Source organism: Argiope bruennichi, chromosome 7 (assembly GCF_947563725.1).
Source record: "Argiope bruennichi chromosome 7, qqArgBrue1.1, whole genome shotgun sequence".
Lineage (NCBI taxonomy): Eukaryota > Metazoa > Arthropoda > Arachnida > Araneae > Araneidae > Argiope > Argiope bruennichi.
Window position 1 is genome coordinate 115,779,810 of NC_079157.1, and position 21,113 is coordinate 115,800,922.

The window sequence follows — 21,113 nt, forward strand, 5'->3', positions numbered from 1 at the left end:
TTTAAAGACAGAAAGAAGCTATCAAACATAAAAAAAAGCATCACTTACTCTCTTGAAGACGACGCTTGAAGTGGAGCGGACAGTGAAAATTCAGCAACGGCCGGCACTCGCAACTCTCCAACAACCCACCCTCATCTACAAAAGAAATAAACCATTTCAATTTCAAATTGCTTAGAGAAAGCGCAGAGATTAAAGAGCGTACGAAATATATTCCATTCTTACCCTGTAGAGAAGGAGTGCCTCCGCATAAGCTGAATTTTCAGTGTCCACACTTCGATTTCTTCTTCTTCTGGTACAGCGAGCCAAAGGATCCTTCCAATCGCCTCGTGCTTCTTTCAGTACATCCTCAGAGTTTTCTTCCGTCTCCTGGATTCTACCCTTCTCTAGAAAAGAAGAATAATGAAGAGTCCAAGGATCGACATTTTAAAGAAAGAAAGAAGCTATCAAACATAAAAAAAGCATCACTTACTCTCTTGAAGACGACGCTTGAAGTGGAGCGGACAGTGAAAATTCAGCAACGGCCGGCACTCGCAACTCTCCAACAACCCACCCTCATCTACAAAAGAAATAAACCATTTCAATTTCAAATTGCTTAGAGAAAGCGCAGAGATTAAATAGCGTACGAAATATATTCCATTCTTACCCTGTAGAGAAGGAGTGCCTCCGCATAAGCTGAATTTTCAGTGTCCACACTTCGATTTCTTCTTCTGGTACAGCGAGCCAAAGGATCCTTCCAATCGCCTCGTGCTTCTTTCAGTACATCCTCAGAGTTTTCTTCCGTCTCCTGGATTCTACCCTTCTCTAGAAAAGAAGAATAATGAAGAGTCCAAGGATCGACATTTTAAAGAAAGAAAGAAGCTATCAAACATAAAAAAAAGCATCACTTACTCTCTTGAAGACGACGCTTGAAGTGGAGCGGACAGTGAAAATTCAGCAACGGCCGGCACTCACAACTCTCCAACAACCCACCCTCATCTACAAAAGAAATAAACCATTTCAATTTCAAATTGCTTAGAGAAAGCGCAGAGATTAAATAGCGTACGAAATATATTCCATTCTTACCCTGTAGAGAAGGAGTGCCTCCGCATAAGCTGAATTTTCAGTGTCCACACTTCGATTTCTTCTTCTTCTTCTGGTACAGCGAGCCAAAGGATCCTTCCAATCGCCTCGTGCTTCTTTCAGTACATCCTCAGAGTTTTCTTCCGTCTCCTGGATTCTACCCTTCTCTAGAAAAGAAGAATAATGAAGAGTCCAAGGATCGACATTTTAAAGAAAGAAAGAAGCTATCAAACATAAAAAAAGCATCACTTACTCTCTTGAAGACGACGCTTGAAGTGGAGCGGACAGTGAAAATTCAGCAACGGCCGGCACTCGCAACTCTCCAACAACCCACCCTCATCTACAAAAGAAATAAACCATTTCAATTTCAAATTGCTTAGAGAAAGCGCAGAGATTAAATAGCGTACGAAATATATTCCATTCTTACCCTGTAGAGAAGGAGTGCCTCCGCATAAGCTGAATTTTCAGTGTCCACACTTCGATTTCTTCTTCTGGTACAGCGAGCCAAAGGATCCTTCCAATCGCCTCGTGCTTCTTTCAGTACATCCTCAGAGTTTTCTTCCGTCTCCTGGATTCTACCCTTCTCTAGAAAAGAAGAATAATGAAGAGTCCAAGGATCGACATTTTAAAGAAAGAAAGAAGCTATCAAACATAAAAAAAAGCATCACTTACTCTCTTGAAGACGACGCTTGAAGTGGAGCGGACAGTGAAAATTCAGCAACGGCCGGCACTCGCAACTCTCCAACAACCCACCCTCATCTACAAAAGAAATAAACCATTTCAATTTCAAATTGCTTAGAGAAAGCGCAGAGATTAAATAGCGTACGAAATATATTCCATTCTTACCCTGTAGAGAAGGAGTGCCTCCGCATAAGCTGAATTTTCAGTGTCCACACTTCGATTTCTTCTTCTTCTTCTGGTACAGCGAGCCAAAGGATCCTTCCAATCGCCTCGTGCTTCTTTCAGTACATCCTCAGAGTTTTCTTCCGTCTCCTGGATTCTACCCTTCTCTAGAAAAGAAGAATAATGAAGAGTCCAAGGATCGACATTTTAAAGAAAGAAAGAAGCTATCAAACATAAAAAAAGCATCACTTACTCTCTTGAAGACGACGCTTGAAGTGGAGCGGACAGTGAAAATTCAGCAACGGCCGGCACTCGCAACTCTCCAACAACCCACCCTCATCTACAAAAGAAATAAACCATTTCAATTTCAAATTGCTTAGAGAAAGCGCAGAGATTAAATAGCGTACGAAATATATTCCATTCTTACCCTGTAGAGAAGGAGTGCCTCCGCATAAGCTGAATTTTCAGTGTCCACACTTCGATTTCTTCTTCTGGTACAGCGAGCCAAAGGATCCTTCCAATCGCCTCGTGCTTCTTTCAGTACATCCTCAGAGTTTTCTTCCGTCTCCTGGATTCTACCCTTCTCTAGAAAAGAAGAATAATGAAGAGTCCAAGGATCGACATTTTAAAGAAAGAAAGAAGCTATCAAACATAAAAAAAAGCATCACTTACTCTCTTGAAGACGACGCTTGAAGTGGAGCGGACAGTGAAAATTCAGCAACGGCCGGCACTCGCAACTCTCCAACAACCCACCCTCATCTACAAAAGAAATAAACCATTTCAATTTCAAATTGCTTAGAGAAAGCGCAGAGATTAAATAGCGTACGAAATATATTCCATTCTTACCCTGTAGAGAAGGAGTGCCTCCGCATAAGCTGAATTTTCAGTGTCCACACTTCGATTTCTTCTTCTGGTACAGCGAGCCAAAGGATCCTTCCAATCGCCTCGTGCTTCTTTCAGTACATCCTCCGAGTTTTCTTCCGTCTCCTGGATTCTACCCTTCTCTAGAAAAGAAGAATAATGAAGAGTCCAAGGATCGACATTTTAAAGAAAGAAAGAAGCTATCAAACATAAAAAAAAGCATCACTTACTCTCTTGAAGACGACGCTTGAAGTGGAGCGGACAGTGAAAATTCAGCAACGGCCGGCACTCGCAACTCTCCAACAACCCACCCTCATCTACAAAAGAAATAAACCATTTCAATTTCAAATTGCTTAGAGAAAGCGCAGAGATTAAATAGCGTACGAAATATATTCCATTCTTACCCTGTAGAGAAGGAGTGCCTCCGCATAAGCTGAATTTTCAGTGTCCACACTTCGATTTCTTCTTCTTCTTCTGGTACAGCGAGCCAAAGGATCCTTCCAATCGCCTCGTGCTTCTTTCAGTACATCCTCAGAGTTTTCTTCCGTCTCCTGGATTCTACCCTTCTCTAGAAAAGAAGAATAATGAAGAGTCCAAGGATCGACATTTTAAAGAAAGAAAGAAGCTATCAAACATAAAAAAAGCATCACTTACTCTCTTGAAGACGACGCTTGAAGTGGAGCGGACAGTGAAAATTCAGCAACGGCCGGCACTCGCAACTCTCCAACAACCCACCCTCATCTACAAAAGAAATAAACCATTTCAATTTCAAATTGCTTAGAGAAAGCGCAGAGATTAAATAGCGTACGAAATATATTCCATTCTTACCCTGTAGAGAAGGAGTGCCTCCGCATAAGCTGAATTTTCAGTGTCCACACTTCGATTTCTTCTTCTGGTACAGCGAGCCAAAGGATCCTTCCAATCGCCTCGTGCTTCTTTCAGTACATCCTCAGAGTTTTCTTCCGTCTCCTGGATTCTACCCTTCTCTAGAAAAGAAGAATAATGAAGAGTCCAAGGATCGACATTTTAAAGAAAGAAAGAAGCTATCAAACATAAAAAAAAGCATCACTTACTCTCTTGAAGACGACGCTTGAAGTGGAGCGGACAGTGAAAATTCAGCAACGGCCGGCACTCGCAACTCTCCAACAACCCACCCTCATCTACAAAAGAAATAAACCATTTCAATTTCAAATTGCTTAGAGAAAGCGCAGAGATTAAATAGCGTACGAAATATATTCCATTCTTACCCTGTAGAGAAGGAGTGCCTCCGCATAAGCTGAATTTTCAGTGTCCACACTTCGATTTCTTCTTCTTCTTCTTCTGGTACAGCGAGCCAAAGGATCCTTCCAATCGCCTCGTGCTTCTTTCAGTACATCCTCAGAGTTTTCTTCCGTCTCCTGGATTCTACCCTTCTCTAGAAAAGAAGAATAATGAAGAGTCCAAGGATCGACATTTTAAAGAAAGAAAGAAGCTATCAAACATAAAAAAAAGCATCACTTACTCTCTTGAAGACGACGCTTGAAGTGGAGCGGACAGTGAAAATTCAGCAACGGCCGGCACTCGCAACTCTCCAACAGCCCACCCTCATCTACAAAAGAAATAAACCATTTCAATTTCAAATTGCATAGAGAAAGCGCAGAGATTAAATAGCGGACGAAATATATTCCATTCTTACCCTGTAGAGAAGGAGTGCCTCCGCATAAGCTGAAATTTCAGTGTCCACACTTCGATTTCTTCTTCTTCTTCTGGTACAGCGAGCCAAAGGATCCTTCCAATCGCCTCGTGCTTCTTTCAGTACATCCTCAGAGTTTTCTTCCGTCTCCTGGATTCTACCCTTCTCTAGAAAAGAAGAATAATGAAGAGTCCAAGGATCGACATTTTAAAGAAAGAAAGAAGCTATCAAACATAAAAAAAGCATCACTTACTCTCTTGAAGACGACGCTTGAAGTGGAGCGGACAGTGAAAATTCAGCAACGGCCGGCACTCGCAACTCTCCAACAACCCACCCTCATCTACAAAAGAAATAAACCATTTCAATTTCAAATTGCTTAGAGAAAGCGCAGAGATTAAATAGCGTACGAAATATATTCCATTCTTACCCTGTAGAGAAGGAGTGCCTCCGCATAAGCCGAATTTTCAGTGTCCACACTTCGATTTCTTCTTCTGGTACAGCGAGCCAAAGGATCCTTCCAATCGCCTCGTGCTTCTTTCAGTACATCCTCAGAGTTTTCTTCCGTCTCCTGGATTCTACCCTTCTCTAGAAAAGAAGAATAATGAAGAGTCCAAGGATCGACATTTTAAAGAAAGAAAGAAGCTATCAAACATAAAAAAAAGCATCACTTACTCTCTTGAAGACGACGCTTGAAGTGGAGCGGACAGTGAAAATTCAGCAACGGCCGGCACTCGCAACTCTCCAACAACCCACCCTCATCTACAAAAGAAATAAACCATTTCAATTTCAAATTGCTTAGAGAAAGCGCAGAGATTAAATAGCGTACGAAATATATTCCATTCTTACCCTGTAGAGAAGGAGTGCCTCCGCATAAGCTGAATTTTCAGTGTCCACACTTCGATTTCTTCTTCTTCTTCTGGTACAGCGAGCCAAAGGATCCTTCCAATCGCCTCGTGCTTCTTTCAGTACATCCTCAGAGTTTTCTTCCGTCTCCTGGATTCTACCCTTCTCTAGAAAAGAAGAATAATGAAGAGTCCAAGGATCGACATTTTAAAGAAAGAAAGAAGCTATCAAACATAAAAAAAAGCATCACTTACTCTCTTGAAGACGACGCTTGAAGTGGAGCGGACAGTGAAAATTCAGCAACGGCCGGCACTCGCAACTCTCCAACAACCCACCCTCATCTACAAAAGAAATAAACCATTTCAATTTCAAATTGCTTAGAGAAAGCGCAGAGATTAAATAGCGTACGAAATATATTCCATTCTTACCCTGTAGAGAAGGAGTGCCTCCGCATAAGCTGAATTTTCAGTGTCCACACTTCGATTTCTTCTTCTTCTTCTGGTACAGCGAGCCAAAGGATCCTTCCAATCGCCTCGTGCTTCTTTCAGTACATCCACAGAGTTTTCTTCCGTCTCCTGGATTCTACCCTTCTCTAGAAAAGAAGAATAATGAAGAGTCCAAGGATCGACATTTTAAAGAAAGAAAGAAGCTATCAAACATAAAAAAAGCATCACTTACTCTCTTGAAGACGACGCTTGAAGTGGAGCGGACAGTGAAAATTCAGCAACGGCCGGCACTCGCAACTCTCCAACAACCCACCCTCATCTACAAAAGAAATAAACCATTTCAATTTCAAATTGCTTAGAGAAAGCGCAGAGATTAAATAGCGTACGAAATATATTCCATTCTTACCCTGTAGAGAAGGAGTGCCTCCGCATAAGCTGAATTTTCAGTGTCCACACTTCGATTTCTTCTTCTGGTACAGCGAGCCAAAGGATCCTTCCAATCGCCTCGTGCTTCTTTCAGTACATCCTCAGAGTTTTCTTCCGTCTCCTGGATTCTACCCTTCTCTAGAAAAGAAGAATAATGAAGAGTCCAAGGATCGACATTTTAAAGAAAGAAAGAAGCTATCAAACATAAAAAAAGCATCACTTACTCTCTTGAAGACGACGCTTGAAGTGGAGCGGACAGTGAAAATTCAGCAACGGCCGGCACTCGCAACTCTCCAACAACCCACCCTCATCTACAAAAGAAATAAACCATTTCAATTTCAAATTGCTTAGAGAAAGCGCAGAGATTAAATAGCGTACGAAATATATTCCATTCTTACCCTGTAGAGAAGGAGTGCCTCCGCATAAGCTGAATTTTCAGTGTCCACACTTCGATTTCTTCTTCTGGTACAGCGAGCCAAAGGATCCTTCCAATCGCCTCGTGCTTCTTTCAGTACATCCTCAGAGTTTTCTTCCGTCTCCTGGATTCTACCCTTCTCTAGAAAAGAAGAATAATGAAGAGTCCAAGGATCGACATTTTAAAGAAAGAAAGAAGCTATCAAACATAAAAAAAAGCATCACTTACTCTCTTGAAGACGACGCTTGAAGTGGAGCGGACAGTGAAAATTCAGCAACGGCCGGCACTCGCAACTCTCCAACAACCCACCCTCATCTACAAAAGAAATAAACCATTTCAATTTCAAATTGCATAGAGAAAGCGCAGAGATTAAATAGCGGACGAAATATATTCCATTCTTACCCTGTAGAGAAGGAGTGCCTCCGCATAAGCTGAAATTTCAGTGTCCACACTTCGATTTCTTCTTCTTCTTCTGGTACAGCGAGCCAAAGGATCCTTCCAATCGCCTCGTGCTTCTTTCAGTACATCCTCAGAGTTTTCTTCCGTCTCCTGGATTCTACCCTTCTCTAGAAAAGAAGAATAATGAAGAGTCCAAGGATCGACATTTTAAAGAAAGAAAGAAGCTATCAAACATAAAAAAAAGCATCACTTACTCTCTTGAAGACGACGCTTGAAGTGGAGCGGACAGTGAAAATTCAGCAACGGCCGGCACTCGCAACTCTCCAACAACCCACCCTCATCTACAAAAGAAATAAACCATTTCAATTTCAAATTGCTTAGAGAAAGCGCAGAGATTAAATACCGTACGAAATATATTCCATTCTTACCCTGTAGAGAAGGAGTGCCTCCGCATAAGCTGAATTTTCAGTGTCCACACTTCGATTTCTTCTTCTTCTTCTGGTACAGCGAGCCAAAGGATCCTTCCAATCGCCTCGTGCTTCTTTCAGTACATCCTCAGAGTTTTCTTCCGTCTCCTGGATTCTACCCTTCTCTAGAAAAGAAGAATAATGAAGAGTCCAAGGATCGACATTTTAAAGAAAGAAAGAAGCTATCAAACATAAAAAAAGCATCACTTACTCTCTTGAAGACGACGCTTGAAGTGGAGCGGACAGTGAAAATTCAGCAACGGCCGGCACTCGCAACTCTCCAACAACCCACCCTCATCTACAAAAGAAATAAACCATTTCAATTTCAAATTGCTTAGAGAAAGCGCAGAGATTAAATAGCGTACGAAATATATTCCATTCTTACCCTGTAGAGAAGGAGTGCCTCCGCATAAGCTGAATTTTCAGTGTCCACACTTCGATTTCTTCTTCTGGTACAGCGAGCCAAAGGATCCTTCCAATCACCTCGTGCTTCTTTCAGTACATCCTCAGAGTTTTCTTCCGTCTCCTGGATTCTACCCTTCTCTAGAAAAGAAGAATAATGAAGAGTCCAAGGATCGACATTTTAAAGAAAGAAAGAAGCTATCAAACATAAAAAAAAGCATCACTTACTCTCTTGAAGACGACGCTTGAAGTGGAGCGGACAGTGAAAATTCAGCAACGGCCGGCACTCGCAACTCTCCAACAACCCACCCTCATCTACAAAAGAAATAAACCATTTCAATTTCAAATTGCTTAGAGAAAGCGCAGAGATTAAATAGCGTACGAAATATATTCCATTCTTACCCTGTAGAGAAGGAGTGCCTCCGCATAAGCTGAATTTTCAGTGTCCACACTTCGATTTCTTCTTCTTCTTCTTCTGGTACAGCGAGCCAAAGGATCCTTCCAATCGCCTCGTGCTTCTTTCAGTACATCCTCAGAGTTTTCTTCCGTCTCCTGGATTCTACCCTTCTCTAGAAAAGAAGAATAATGAAGAGTCCAAGGATCGACATTTTAAAGAAAGAAAGAAGCTATCAAACATAAAAAAAAGCATCACTTACTCTCTTGAAGACGACGCTTGAAGTGGAGCGGACAGTGAAAATTCAGCAACGGCCGGCACTCGCAACTCTCCAACAACCCACCCTCATCTACAAAAGAAATAAACCATTTCAATTTCAAATTGCTTAGAGAAAGCGCAGAGATTAAATAGCGTACGAAATATATTCCATTCTTACCCTGTAGAGAAGGAGTGCCTCCGCATCAGCTGAATTTTCAGTGTCGACACTTCGATTTCTTCTTCTGGTACAGCGAGCCAAAGGATCCTTCCAATCGCCTCGTCCTTCTTTCAGTACATCCTCAGAGTTTTCTTCCGTCTCCTGGATTCTACCCTTCTCTAGAAAAGAAGAATAATGAAGAGTCCAAGGATCGACATTTTAAAGAAAGAAAGAAGCTATCAAACATAAAAAAAAGCATCACTTACTCTCTTGAAGACGACGCTTGAAGTGGAGCGGACAGTGAAAATTCAGCAACGGCCGGCACTCGCAACTCTCCAACAACCCACCCTCATCTACAAAAGAAATAAACCATTTCAATTTCAAATTGCTTAGAGAAAGCGCAGAGATTAAATAGCGTACGAAATATATTCCATTCTTACCCTGTAGAGAAGGAGTGCCTCCGCATAAGCTGAATTTTCAGTGTCCACACTTCGATTTCTTCTTCTGGTACAGCGAGCCAAAGGATCCTTCCAATCGCCTCGTGCTTCTTTCAGTACATCCTCAGAGTTTTCTTCCGTCTCCTGGATTCTACCCTTCTCTAGAAAAGAAGAATAATGAAGAGTCCAAGGATCGACATTTTAAAGAAAGAAAGAAGCTATCAAACATAAAAAAAAGCATCACTTACTCTCTTGAAGACGACGCTTGAAGTGGAGCGGACAGTGAAAATTCAGCAACGGCCGGCACTCGCAACTCTCCAACAACCCACCCTCATCTACAAAAGAAATAAACCATTTCAATTTCAAATTGCTTAGAGAAAGCGCAGAGATTAAATACCGTACGAAATATATTCCATTCTTACCCTGTAGAGAAGGAGTGCCTCCGCATAAGCTGAATTTTCAGTGTCCACACTTCGATTTCTTCTTCTTCTTCTGGTACAGCGAGCCAAAGGATCCTTCCAATCGCCTCGTGCTTCTTTCAGTACATCCTCAGAGTTTTCTTCCGTCTCCTGGATTCTACCCTTCTCTAGCCCTCTCGATTCCAGCGGGGCGGTTTGGGGCGGTTTGAGAATTTACCCTATAATATCCACGTGGGTCGGTTTGGGGCGGCTGTTAGCCGTTTTAGGGGAGATGGGTATTAAAAGAGGCTCCTCTACTGAACACTCCAGGAGGTCCTCGTTATCTTCGACAATCGCGGCTTTTTCACAGTAGTTTTCCCTGTGCCTTAGGGCGGTAGGGGTTGAGGAGGGATTCACTAAATAGGTTGTTGGCGTACATTTTGTATTTTGAAAGGGTTTTAGTTTCTATTTTCACGTGTTGTTAGCTCAAAATTGGAAAGATTTTATGGCCATTTATAAAAGAAATTTTCCACTGAAGTTCTCTGGTAACGATGAATGATATATAAGGATACCGACACGTTGTTTATTTTTCGGACAAGCATCAGAAGCCTTTTTCAGTAGTAAGACTATTGTAATGATATAAAGACAAACCATTGCATTGACACTGCGGCCTATTCACATCGAAGTTTTCTCACAAAATGGGTAGCGACAGTTGTTACTATGGAAGGAAGTCGTTTTACATTCCAAGCATATTATTCTTTCATCAAAGGACTGTCGGAAATTCTGAGGCCGTGTACAAACTACCGCTTTTAAAATAGAATTAAAAGAAAAAAGAAAAAAAAAAAAAAGATTGGAAGTATTCTTTATCGCCCTCTTCAAAGAGTGAGATAAGTTATATAAATACTGAGTTCCTTTTTAGAATGCCATTCTGAAAATTTCTCTTCAGTTGTGAATTGCTACTCTTTATTTTATGTACTGTGAATCGGGTGTTTGGATTATCAGAGTAATTTTTCTATTGAAACGCTTATTATTTCTTCATTATGTGTAAAAGAAATCGTGAACACACTGAAGAAGAAATTAAAGCAATTTTACTTGATTCTGATGAAAGTGACAGTGATCTTGATGGTTCAGTGATCAGATGATGGTTGGCCAAAAAATGATACTTTAGCTGAGCTCTCGTTTATTCTAAGCAAAGAAGCAGGAGATGAAACTAACGTCGGTCAGATGAACGAGAGAGAGAGAAAGAGAGAGAGATGAGGAGTCAAAAAATGTTATATAATGTACACATTATCAAAAATTTGCAAATGATTCCCTCGTGTGTAAATTTGTGGAAATTTAACATGAAGCTTTCGTTCAAAAATTTATCTTGTCTTAACAATACTATAGAAAACTTCACATAACATTTTAAAATCAGAAATTCAGCTTGAAAAATTCAACATGACAGTTCATACTAAAAAAGTAATATTTATGATTAATGTAATTTTAAATGTGTTAAATCTTCATATTTAGTTTATGAAGAATGTAATGTTTTAGTAAAATGTTCAGGCTGAAAACTGAAGGAATGTATTTTCGAAATATATTTCGCTGAGTAATTTTTCCCCCGAATTTTATTTCATAAATGTTTGTATTTCATTATTAAATGAAGTTTTAAAAATATGTTAACTCATCTATCGAAACAATTCGATAGATGAGATATATAAGATTTGACGTAATACATTCCCTTGGTTAGAAAAAAATTGTAATAGTTATATTTTAAAAGATTAGTAAAAATGAGTGGCAAAATAAATATATTTTTGGAATTTATATTTACCCTACATTCTTTTTCGATTATTTAATGTAAAAGCAAGAATGCGTAAGGTTTTGGGGAAAAAAATGTGAAAACTTCTTTAAAATTTTTTCTAAAACTTTTCACTTAGTATCACTATCGTAAATGCAAAATAATATTTGATATTTAAAAATTCAATAAAGATAATCGTTTATATTGAAAAAAAAAAATGCTAAAGACAATAAAAAAAAATCTTAGCTGAGTGTTGAAAGAACATATTATTTTCGAAACATCTTTCAAAAAGAGCAATAACATTTTTTTATCCAACGATTGTTTTTATTTTGGTATTAAATGAAGATTTAATACATTATCTTGTTTATCACTGAAAAGCATTCACATCTATACTATGTTAAAAAATGAACTAATTGCATTGATATATATATATATAATGTATGTTTTACATTACTATGCAAAAAAATTTTACATGGTAATTAATATATGACATATTATTTAATTTTGGCAACAAAAAAATGTAAAAGCCTATTGAGAATCAAATGAAACATAAAAATGTTTTTGAAATTGCTAGTAAAGCAAGTTTTTATTTAAATGGTTTGTAAGCCTAACATAAAACCTACAAAAAAAAAACTATTTTCTAAATTATAGAATAAATTTCAAATTTTTTGTAAAAAAAAAAATACCCCACAAAGATGATGAGCGAAACACTTCACACTAAAAAATATAAATACATTAGAATAAAACTCTTAAGCGGATGGAAAATCAATCTCGTTGTCGAAAACCGCAAGGCAATTATTCAAGGTAGAGCGTCGACAGTTTTATTACTTCAGAGTGCGGGGGGTAACTGCCCCTCAGCTAGGAAGAGTCCATGTCTTTCAGAGCCACGCTGAAAAAGTCTGGATGTTAAAGGGAGTGCCACTTGAAAAGTGCTTGGATGTTAAAGAGTTAAAAAAGAAGAATAATGAAGAGTCCAAGGATCGACATTTTAAAGAAAGAACGAAGCTATCAAACATAAAAAAAAGCATCACTTACTCTCTTGAAGACGACGCTTGAAGTGGAGCGGACAGTGAAAATTCAGCAACGGCCGGCACTCGCAACTCTCCAACAACCCACCCTCATCTACAAAAGAAATAAACCATTTCAATTTCAAATTGCTTAGAGAAAGCGCAGAGATTAAATAGCGTACGAAATATATTCCATTCTTACCCTGTAGAGAAGGAGTGCCTCCGCATAAGCTGAATTTTCAGTGTCCACACTTCGATTTCTTCTTCTTCTTCTTCTGGTACAGCGAGCCAAAGGATCCTTCCAATCGCCTCGTGCTTCTTTCAGTACATCCTCAGAGTTTTCTTCCGTCTCCTGGATTCTACCCTTCTCTAGAAAAGAAGAATAATGAAGAGTCCAAGGATCGACATTTTAAAGAAAGAAAGAAGCTATCAAACATAAAAAAAAGCATCACTTACTCTCTTGAAGACGACGCTTGAAGTGGAGCGGACAGTGAAAATTCAGCAACGGCCGGCACTCGCAACTCTCCAACAACCCACCCTCATCTACAAAAGAAATAAACCATTTCAATTTCAAATTGCTTAGAGAAAGCGCAGAGATTAAATAGCGTACGAAATATATTCCATTCTTACCCTGTAGAGAAGGAGTGCCTCCGCATCAGCTGAATTTTCAGTGTCGACACTTCGATTTCTTCTTCTGGTACAGCGAGCCAAAGGATCCTTCCAATCGCCTCGTGCTTCTTTCAGTACATCCTCAGAGTTTTCTTCCGTCTCCTGGATTCTACCCTTCTCTAGAAAAGAAGAATAATGAAGAGTCCAAGGATCGACATTTTAAAGAAAGAAAGAAGCTATCAAACATAAAAAAAAGCATCACTTACTCTCTTGAAGACGACGCTTGAAGTGGAGCGGACAGTGAAAATTCAGCAACGGCCGGCACTCGCAACTCTCCAACAACCCACCCTCATCTACAAAAGAAATAAACCATTTCAATTTCAAATTGCTTAGAGAAAGCGCAGAGATTAAATAGCGTACGAAATATATTCCATTCTTACCCTGTAGAGAAGGAGTGCCTCCGCATAAGCTGAATTTTCAGTGTCCACACTTCGATTTCTTCTTCTGGTACAGCGAGCCAAAGGATCCTTCCAATCGCCTCGTGCTTCTTTCAGTACATCCTCAGAGTTTTCTTCCGTCTCCTGGATTCTACCCTTCTCTAGAAAAGAAGAATAATGAAGAGTCCAAGGATCGACATTTTAAAGAAAGAAAGAAGCTATCAAACATAAAAAAAAGCATCACTTACTCTCTTGAAGACGACGCTTGAAGTGGAGCGGACAGTGAAAATTCAGCAACGGCCGGCACTCGCAACTCTCCAACAACCCACCCTCATCTACAAAAGAAATAAACCATTTCAATTTCAAATTGCTTAGAGAAAGCGCAGAGATTAAATACCGTACGAAATATATTCCATTCTTACCCTGTAGAGAAGGAGTGCCTCCGCATAAGCTGAATTTTCAGTGTCCACACTTCGATTTCTTCTTCTTCTTCTGGTACAGCGAGCCAAAGGATCCTTCCAATCGCCTCGTGCTTCTTTCAGTACATCCTCAGAGTTTTCTTCCGTCTCCTGGATTCTACCCTTCTCTAGCCCTCTCGATTCCAGCGGGGCGGTTTGGGGCGGTTTGAGAATTTACCCTATAATATCCACGTGGGTCGGTTTGGGGCGGCTGTTAGCCGTTTTAGGGGAGATGGGTATTAAAAGAGGCTCCTCTACTGAACACTCCAGGAGGTCCTCGTTATCTTCGACAATCGCGGCTTTTTCACAGTAGTTTTCCCTGTGCCTTAGGGCGGTAGGGGTTGAGGAGGGATTCACTAAATAGGTTGTTGGCGTACATTTTGTATTTTGAAAGGGTTTTAGTTTCTATTTTCACGTGTTGTTAGCTCAAAATTGGAAAGATTTTATGGCCATTTATAAAAGAAATTTTCCACTGAAGTTCTCTGGTAACGATGAATGATATATAAGGATACCGACACGTTGTTTATTTTTCGGACAAGCATCAGAAGCCTTTTTCAGTAGTAAGACTATTGTAATGATATAAAGACAAACCATTGCATTGACACTGCGGCCTATTCACATCGAAGTTTTCTCACAAAATGGGTAGCGACAGTTGTTACTATGGAAGGAAGTCGTTTTACATTCCAAGCATATTATTCTTTCATCAAAGGACTGTCGGAAATTCTGAGGCCGTGTACAAACTACCGCTTTTAAAATAGAATTAAAAGAAAAAAGAAAAAAAAAAAAAAAAAGATTGGAAGTATTCTTTATCGCCCTCTTCAAAGAGTGAGATAAGTTATATAAATACTGAGTTCCTTTTTAGAATGCCATTCTGAAAATTTCTCTTCAGTTGTGAATTGCTACTCTTTATTTTATGTACTGTGAATCGGGTGTTTGGATTATCAGAGTAATTTTTCTATTGAAACGCTTATTATTTCTTCATTATGTGTAAAAGAAATCGTGAACACACTGAAGAAGAAATTAAAGCAATTTTACTTGATTCTGATGAAAGTGACAGTGATCTTGATGGTTCAGTGATCAGATGATGGTTGGCCAAAAAATGATACTTTAGCTGAGCTCTCGTTTATTCTAAGCAAAGAAGCAGGAGATGAAACTAACGTCGGTCAGATGAACGAGAGAGAGAGAAAGAGAGAGAGATGAGGAGTCAAAAAATGTTATATAATGTACACATTATCAAAAATTTGCAAATGATTCCCTCGTGTGTAAATTTGTGGAAATTTAACATGAAGCTTTCGTTCAAAAATTTATCTTGTCTTAACAATACTATAGAAAACTTCACATAACATTTTAAAATCAGAAATTCAGCTTGAAAAATTCAACATGACAGTTCATACTAAAAAAGTAATATTTATGATTAATGTAATTTTAAATGTGTTAAATCTTCATATTTAGTTTATGAAGAATGTAATGTTTTAGTAAAATGTTCAGGCTGAAAACTGAAGGAATGTATTTTCGAAATATATTTCGCTGAGTAATTTTTCCCCCGAATTTTATTTCATAAATGTTTGTATTTCATTATTAAATGAAGTTTTAAAAATATGTTAACTCATCTATCGAAACAATTCGATAGATGAGATATATAAGATTTGACGTAATACATTCCCTTGGTTAGAAAAAAATTGTAATAGTTATATTTTAAAAGATTAGTAAAAATGAGTGGCAAAATAAATATATTTTTGGAATTTATATTTACCCTACATTCTTTTTCGATTATTTAATGTAAAAGCAAGAATGCGTAAGGTTTTGGGGAAAAAAATGTGAAAACTTCTTTAAAATTTTTTCTAAAACTTTTCACTTAGTATCACTATCGTAAATGCAAAATAATATTTGATATTTAAAAATTCAATAAAGATAATCGTTTATATTGAAAAAAAAAAATGCTAAAGACAATAAAAAAAAATCTTAGCTGAGTGTTGAAAGAACATATTATTTTCGAAACATCTTTCAAAAAGAGCAATAACATTTTTTTATCCAACGATTGTTTTTATTTTGGTATTAAATGAAGATTTAATACATTATCTTGTTTATCACTGAAAAGCATTCACATCTATACTATGTTAAAAAATGAACTAATTGCATTGATATATATATATATAATGTATGTTTTACATTACTATGCAAAAAAATTTTACATGGTAATTAATATATGACATATTATTTAATTTTGGCAACAAAAAAATGTAAAAGCCTATTGAGAATCAAATGAAACATAAAAATGTTTTTGAAATTGCTAGTAAAGCAAGTTTTTATTTAAATGGTTTGTAAGCCTAACATAAAACCTACAAAAAAAAAACTATTTTCTAAATTATAGAATAAATTTCAAATTTTTTGTAAAAAAAAAAATACCCCACAAAGATGATGAGCGAAACACTTCACACTAAAAAATATAAATACATTAGAATAAAACTCTTAAGCGGATGGAAAATCAATCTCGTTGTCGAAAACCGCAAGGCAATTATTCAAGGTAGAGCGTCGACAGTTTTATTACTTCAGAGTGCGGGGGGTAACTGCCCCTCAGCTAGGAAGAGTCCATGTCTTTCAGAGCCACGCTGAAAAAGTCTGGATGTTAAAGGGAGTGCCACTTGAAAAGTGCTTGGATGTTAAAGAGTTAAAAAAGAAGAATAATGAAGAGTCCAAGGATCGACATTTTAAAGAAAGAAAGAAGCTATCAAACATAAAAAAAGCATCACTTACTCTCTTGAAGACGACGCTTGAAGTGGAGCGGACAGTGAAAATTCAGCAACGGCCGGCACTCGCAACTCTCCAACAACCCACCCTCATCTACAAAAGAAATAAACCATTTCAATTTCAAATTGCTTAGAGAAAGCGCAGAGATTAAATAGCGTACGAAATATATTCCATTCTTACCCTGTAGAGAAGGAGTGCCTCCGCATAAGCTGAATTTTCAGTGTCCACACTTCGATTTCTTCTTCTTCTGGTACAGCGAGCCAAAGGATCCTTCCAATCGCCTCGTGCTTCTTTCAGTACATCCTCAGAGTTTTCTTCCGTCTCCTGGATTCTACCCTTCTCTAGAAAAGAAGAATAATGAAGAGTCCAAGGATCGACATTTTAAAGAAAGAAAGAAGCTATCAAACATAAAAAAAAGCATCACTTACTCTCTTGAAGACGACGCTTGAAGTGGAGCGGACAGTGAAAATTCAGCAACGGCCGGCACTCGCAACTCTCCAACAACCCACCCTCATCTACAAAAGAAATAAACCATTTCAATTTCAAATTGCTTAGAGAAAGCGCAGAGATTAAATAGCGTACGAAATATATTCCATTCTTACCCTGTAGAGAAGGAGTGCCTCCGCATCAGCTGAATTTTCAGTGTCCACACTTCGATTTCTTCTTCTTCTTCTTCTTCTGGTACAGCGAGCCAAAGGATCCTTCCAATCGCCTCGTGCTTCTTTCAGTACATCCTCAGAGTTTTCTTCCGTCTCCTGGATTCTACCCTTCTCTAGAAAAGAAGAATAATGAAGAGTCCAAGGATCGACATTTTAAAGAAAGAAAGAAGCTATCAAACATAAAAAAAAGCATCACTTACTCTCTTGAAGACGACGCTTGAAGTGGAGCGGACAGTGAAAATTCAGCAACGGCCGGCACTCGCAACTCTCCAACAACCCACCCTCATCTACAAAAGAAATAAACCATTTCAATTTCAAATTGCTTAGAGAAAGCGCAGAGATTAAAGAGCGTACGAAATATATTCCATTCTTACCCTGTAGAGAAGGAGTGCCCCCGCATAAGCTGAATTTTCAGTGTCCACACTTCGATTTCTTCTTCTTCTGGTACAGCGAGCCAAAGGATCCTTCCAATCGCCTCGTGCTTCTTTCAGTACATCCTCAGAGTTTTCTTCCGTCTCCTGGATTCTACCCTTCTCTAGAAAAGAAGAATAATGAAGAGTCCAAGGATCGACATTTTAAAGAAAGAAAGAAGCTATCAAACATAAAAAAAAGCATCACTTACTCTCTTGAAGACGACGCTTGAAGTGGAGCGGACAGTGAAAATTCAGCAACGGCCGGCACTCGCAACTCTCCAACAACCCACCCTCATCTACAAAAGAAATAAACCATTTCAATTTCAAATTGCTTAGAGAAAGCGCAGAGATTAAATAGCGTACGAAATATATTCCATTCTTACCCTGTAGAGAAGGAGTGCCTCCGTATAAGCTGAATTTTCAGTGTCCACACTTCGATTTCTTCTTCTTCTGGTACAGCGAGCCAAAGGATCCTTCCAATCGCCTCGTGCTTCTTTCAGTACATCCTCAGAGTTTTCTTCCGTCTCCTGGATTCTACCCTTCTCTAGAAAAGAATAATGAAGAGTCCAAGGATCGACATTTTAAAGAAAGAAAGAAGCTATCAAACATAAAAAAAAGCATCACTTACTCTCTTGAAGACGACGCTTGAAGTGGAGCGGACAGTGAAAATTCAGCAACGGCCGGCACTCGCAACTCTCCAACAACCCACCCTCATCTACAAAAGAAATAAACCATTTCAATTTCAAATTGCTTAGAGAAAGCGCAGAGATTAAATAGCGTACGAAATATATTCCATTCTTACCCTGTAGAGAAGGAGTGCCTCCGCATAAGCTGAATTTTCAGTGTCCACACTTCGATTTCTTCTTCTGGTACAGCGAGCCAAAGGATCCTTCCAATCGCCTCGTGCTTCTTTCAGTACATCCTCAGAGTTTTCTTCCGTCTCCTGGATTCTACCCTTCTCTACAAAAGAAGAATAATGAAGAGTCCAAGGATCGACATTTTAAAGAAAGAAAGAAGCTATCAAACATAAAAAAAGCATCACTTACTCTCTTGAAGACGACGCTTGAAGTGGAGCGGACAGTGAAAATTCAGCAACGGCCGGCACTCGCAACTCTCCAACAACCCACCCTCATCTACAAAAGAAATAAACCATTTCAATTTCAAATTGCTTAGAGAAAGCGCAGAGATTAAATAGCGTACGAAATATATTCCATTCTTACCCTGTAGAGAAGGAGTGCCTCCGCATCAGCTGAATTTTCAGTGTCCACACTTCGATTTCTTCTTCTTCTTCTTCTGGTACAGCGAGCCAAAGGATCCTTCCAATCGCCTCGTGCTTCTTTCAGTACATCCTCAGAGTTTTCTTCCGTCTCCTGGATTCTACCCTTCTCTAGAAAAGAAGAATAATGAAGAGTCCAAGGATCGACATTTTAAAGAAAGAAAGAAGCTATCAAACATAAAAAAAAGCATCACTTACTCTCTTGAAGACGACGCTTGAAGTGGAGCGGACAGTGAAAATTCAGCAACGGCCGGCACTCGCAACTCTCCAACAACCCACCCTCATCTACAAAAGAAATAAACCATTTCAATTTCAAATTGCTTAGAGAAAGCGCAGAGATTAAAGAACGTACGAAATATATTCCATTCTTACCCTGTAGAGAAGGAGTGCCCCCGCATAAGCTGAATTTTCAGTGTCCACACTTCGATTTCTTCTTCTTCTGGTACAGCGAGCCAAAGGATCCTTCCAATCGCCTCGTGCTTCTTTCAGTACATCCTCAGAGTTTTCTTCCGTCTCCTGGATTCTACCCTTCTCTAGAAAAGAAGAATAATGAAGAGTCCAAGGATCGACATTTTAAAGAAAGAAAGAAGCTATCAAACATAAAAAAAAGCATCACTTACTCTCTTGAAGACGACGCTTGAAGTGGAGCGGACAGTGAAAATTCAGCAACGGCCGGCACTCGCAACTCTCCAACAACCCACCCTCATCTACAAAAGAAATAAACCATTTCAATTTCAAATTGCTTAGAGAAAGCGCAGAGATTAAATAGCGTACGAAATATATTCCATTCTTACCCTGTAGAGAAGGAGTGCCTCCGTATAAGCTGAATTTTCAGTGTCCACACTTCGATTTCTTCTTCTTCTGGTACAGCGAGCCAAAGGATCCTTCCAATCGCCTCGTGCTTCTTTCAGTACATCCTCAGAGTTTTCTTCCGTCTCCTGGATTCTACCCTTCTCTAGAAAAGAATAATGAAGAGTCCAAGGATCGACATTTTAAAGAAAGAAAGAAGCTATCAAACATAAAAAAAAGCATCACTTACTCTCTTGAAGACGACGCTTGAAGTGGAGCGGACAGTGAAAATTCAGCAACGGCCGGCACTCGCAACTCTCCAACAACCCACCCTCATCTACAAAAGAAATAAACCATTTCAATTTCAAATTGCTTAGAGAAAGCGCAGAGATTAAATAGCGTACGAAATATATTCCATTCTTACCCTGTAGAGAAGGAGTGCCTCCGCATAAGCTGAATTTTCAGTGTCCACACTTCGATTTCTTCTTCTGGTACAGCGAGCCAAAGGATCCTTCCAATCGCCTCGTGCTTCTTTCAGTACATCCTCAGAGTTTTCTTCCGTCTCCTGGATTCTACCCTTCTCTACAAAAGAAGAATAATGAAGAGTCCAAGGATCGACATTTTAAAGAAAGAAAGAAGCTATCAAACATAAAAAAAAGCATCACTTACTCTCTTGAAGACGACGCTTGAAGTGGAGCGGACAGTGAAAATTCAGCAACGGCCGGCACTCGCAACTCTCCAACAACCCACCCTCATCTACAAAAGAAATAAACCATTTCAATTTCAAATTGCTTAGAGAAAGCGCAGAGATTAAATAGCGTACGAAATATATTCCATTCTTACCCTGTAGAGAAGGAGTGTCTCCGCATAAGCTGAATTTTCAGTGTCCACACTTCGATTTCTTCTTCTTCTGGTACAGCGAGCCAAAGGATCCTTCCAATCGCCTCGTGCTTCTTTCAGTACATCCTCAGAGTTTTCTTCCGTCTCCTGGATTCTACCCTTCTCTAGAAAAGAAGAATAATGAAGAGTCCAAGGATCGACATTTTAAAGAAAGAAAGAAGCTATCAAACATAAAAAAAAGCATCACTTACTCTCTTGAAGACGACGCTTGAAGTGGAGCGGACAGTGAAAATTCAGCAACGGCCGGCACTCGCAACTCTCCAACAACCCACCCTCATCTACAAAAGAAATAAACCATTTCAATTTCAAATTGCTTAGAGAAAGCGCAGAGATTAAATAGCGTACGAAATATATTCCATTCTTACCCTGTAGAGAAGGAGTGCCTCCGCATAAGCTGAATTTTCAGTGTCCACATTCGATTTCTTCTTCTTCTGGTACAGCGAGCCAAAGGATCCTTCCAATCGCCTCGTGCTTCTTTCAGTACATCCTCAGAGTTTTCTTCCGTCTCCTGGATTCTACCCTTCTCTAGAAAAGAAGAATAATGAAGAGTCCAAGGATCGACA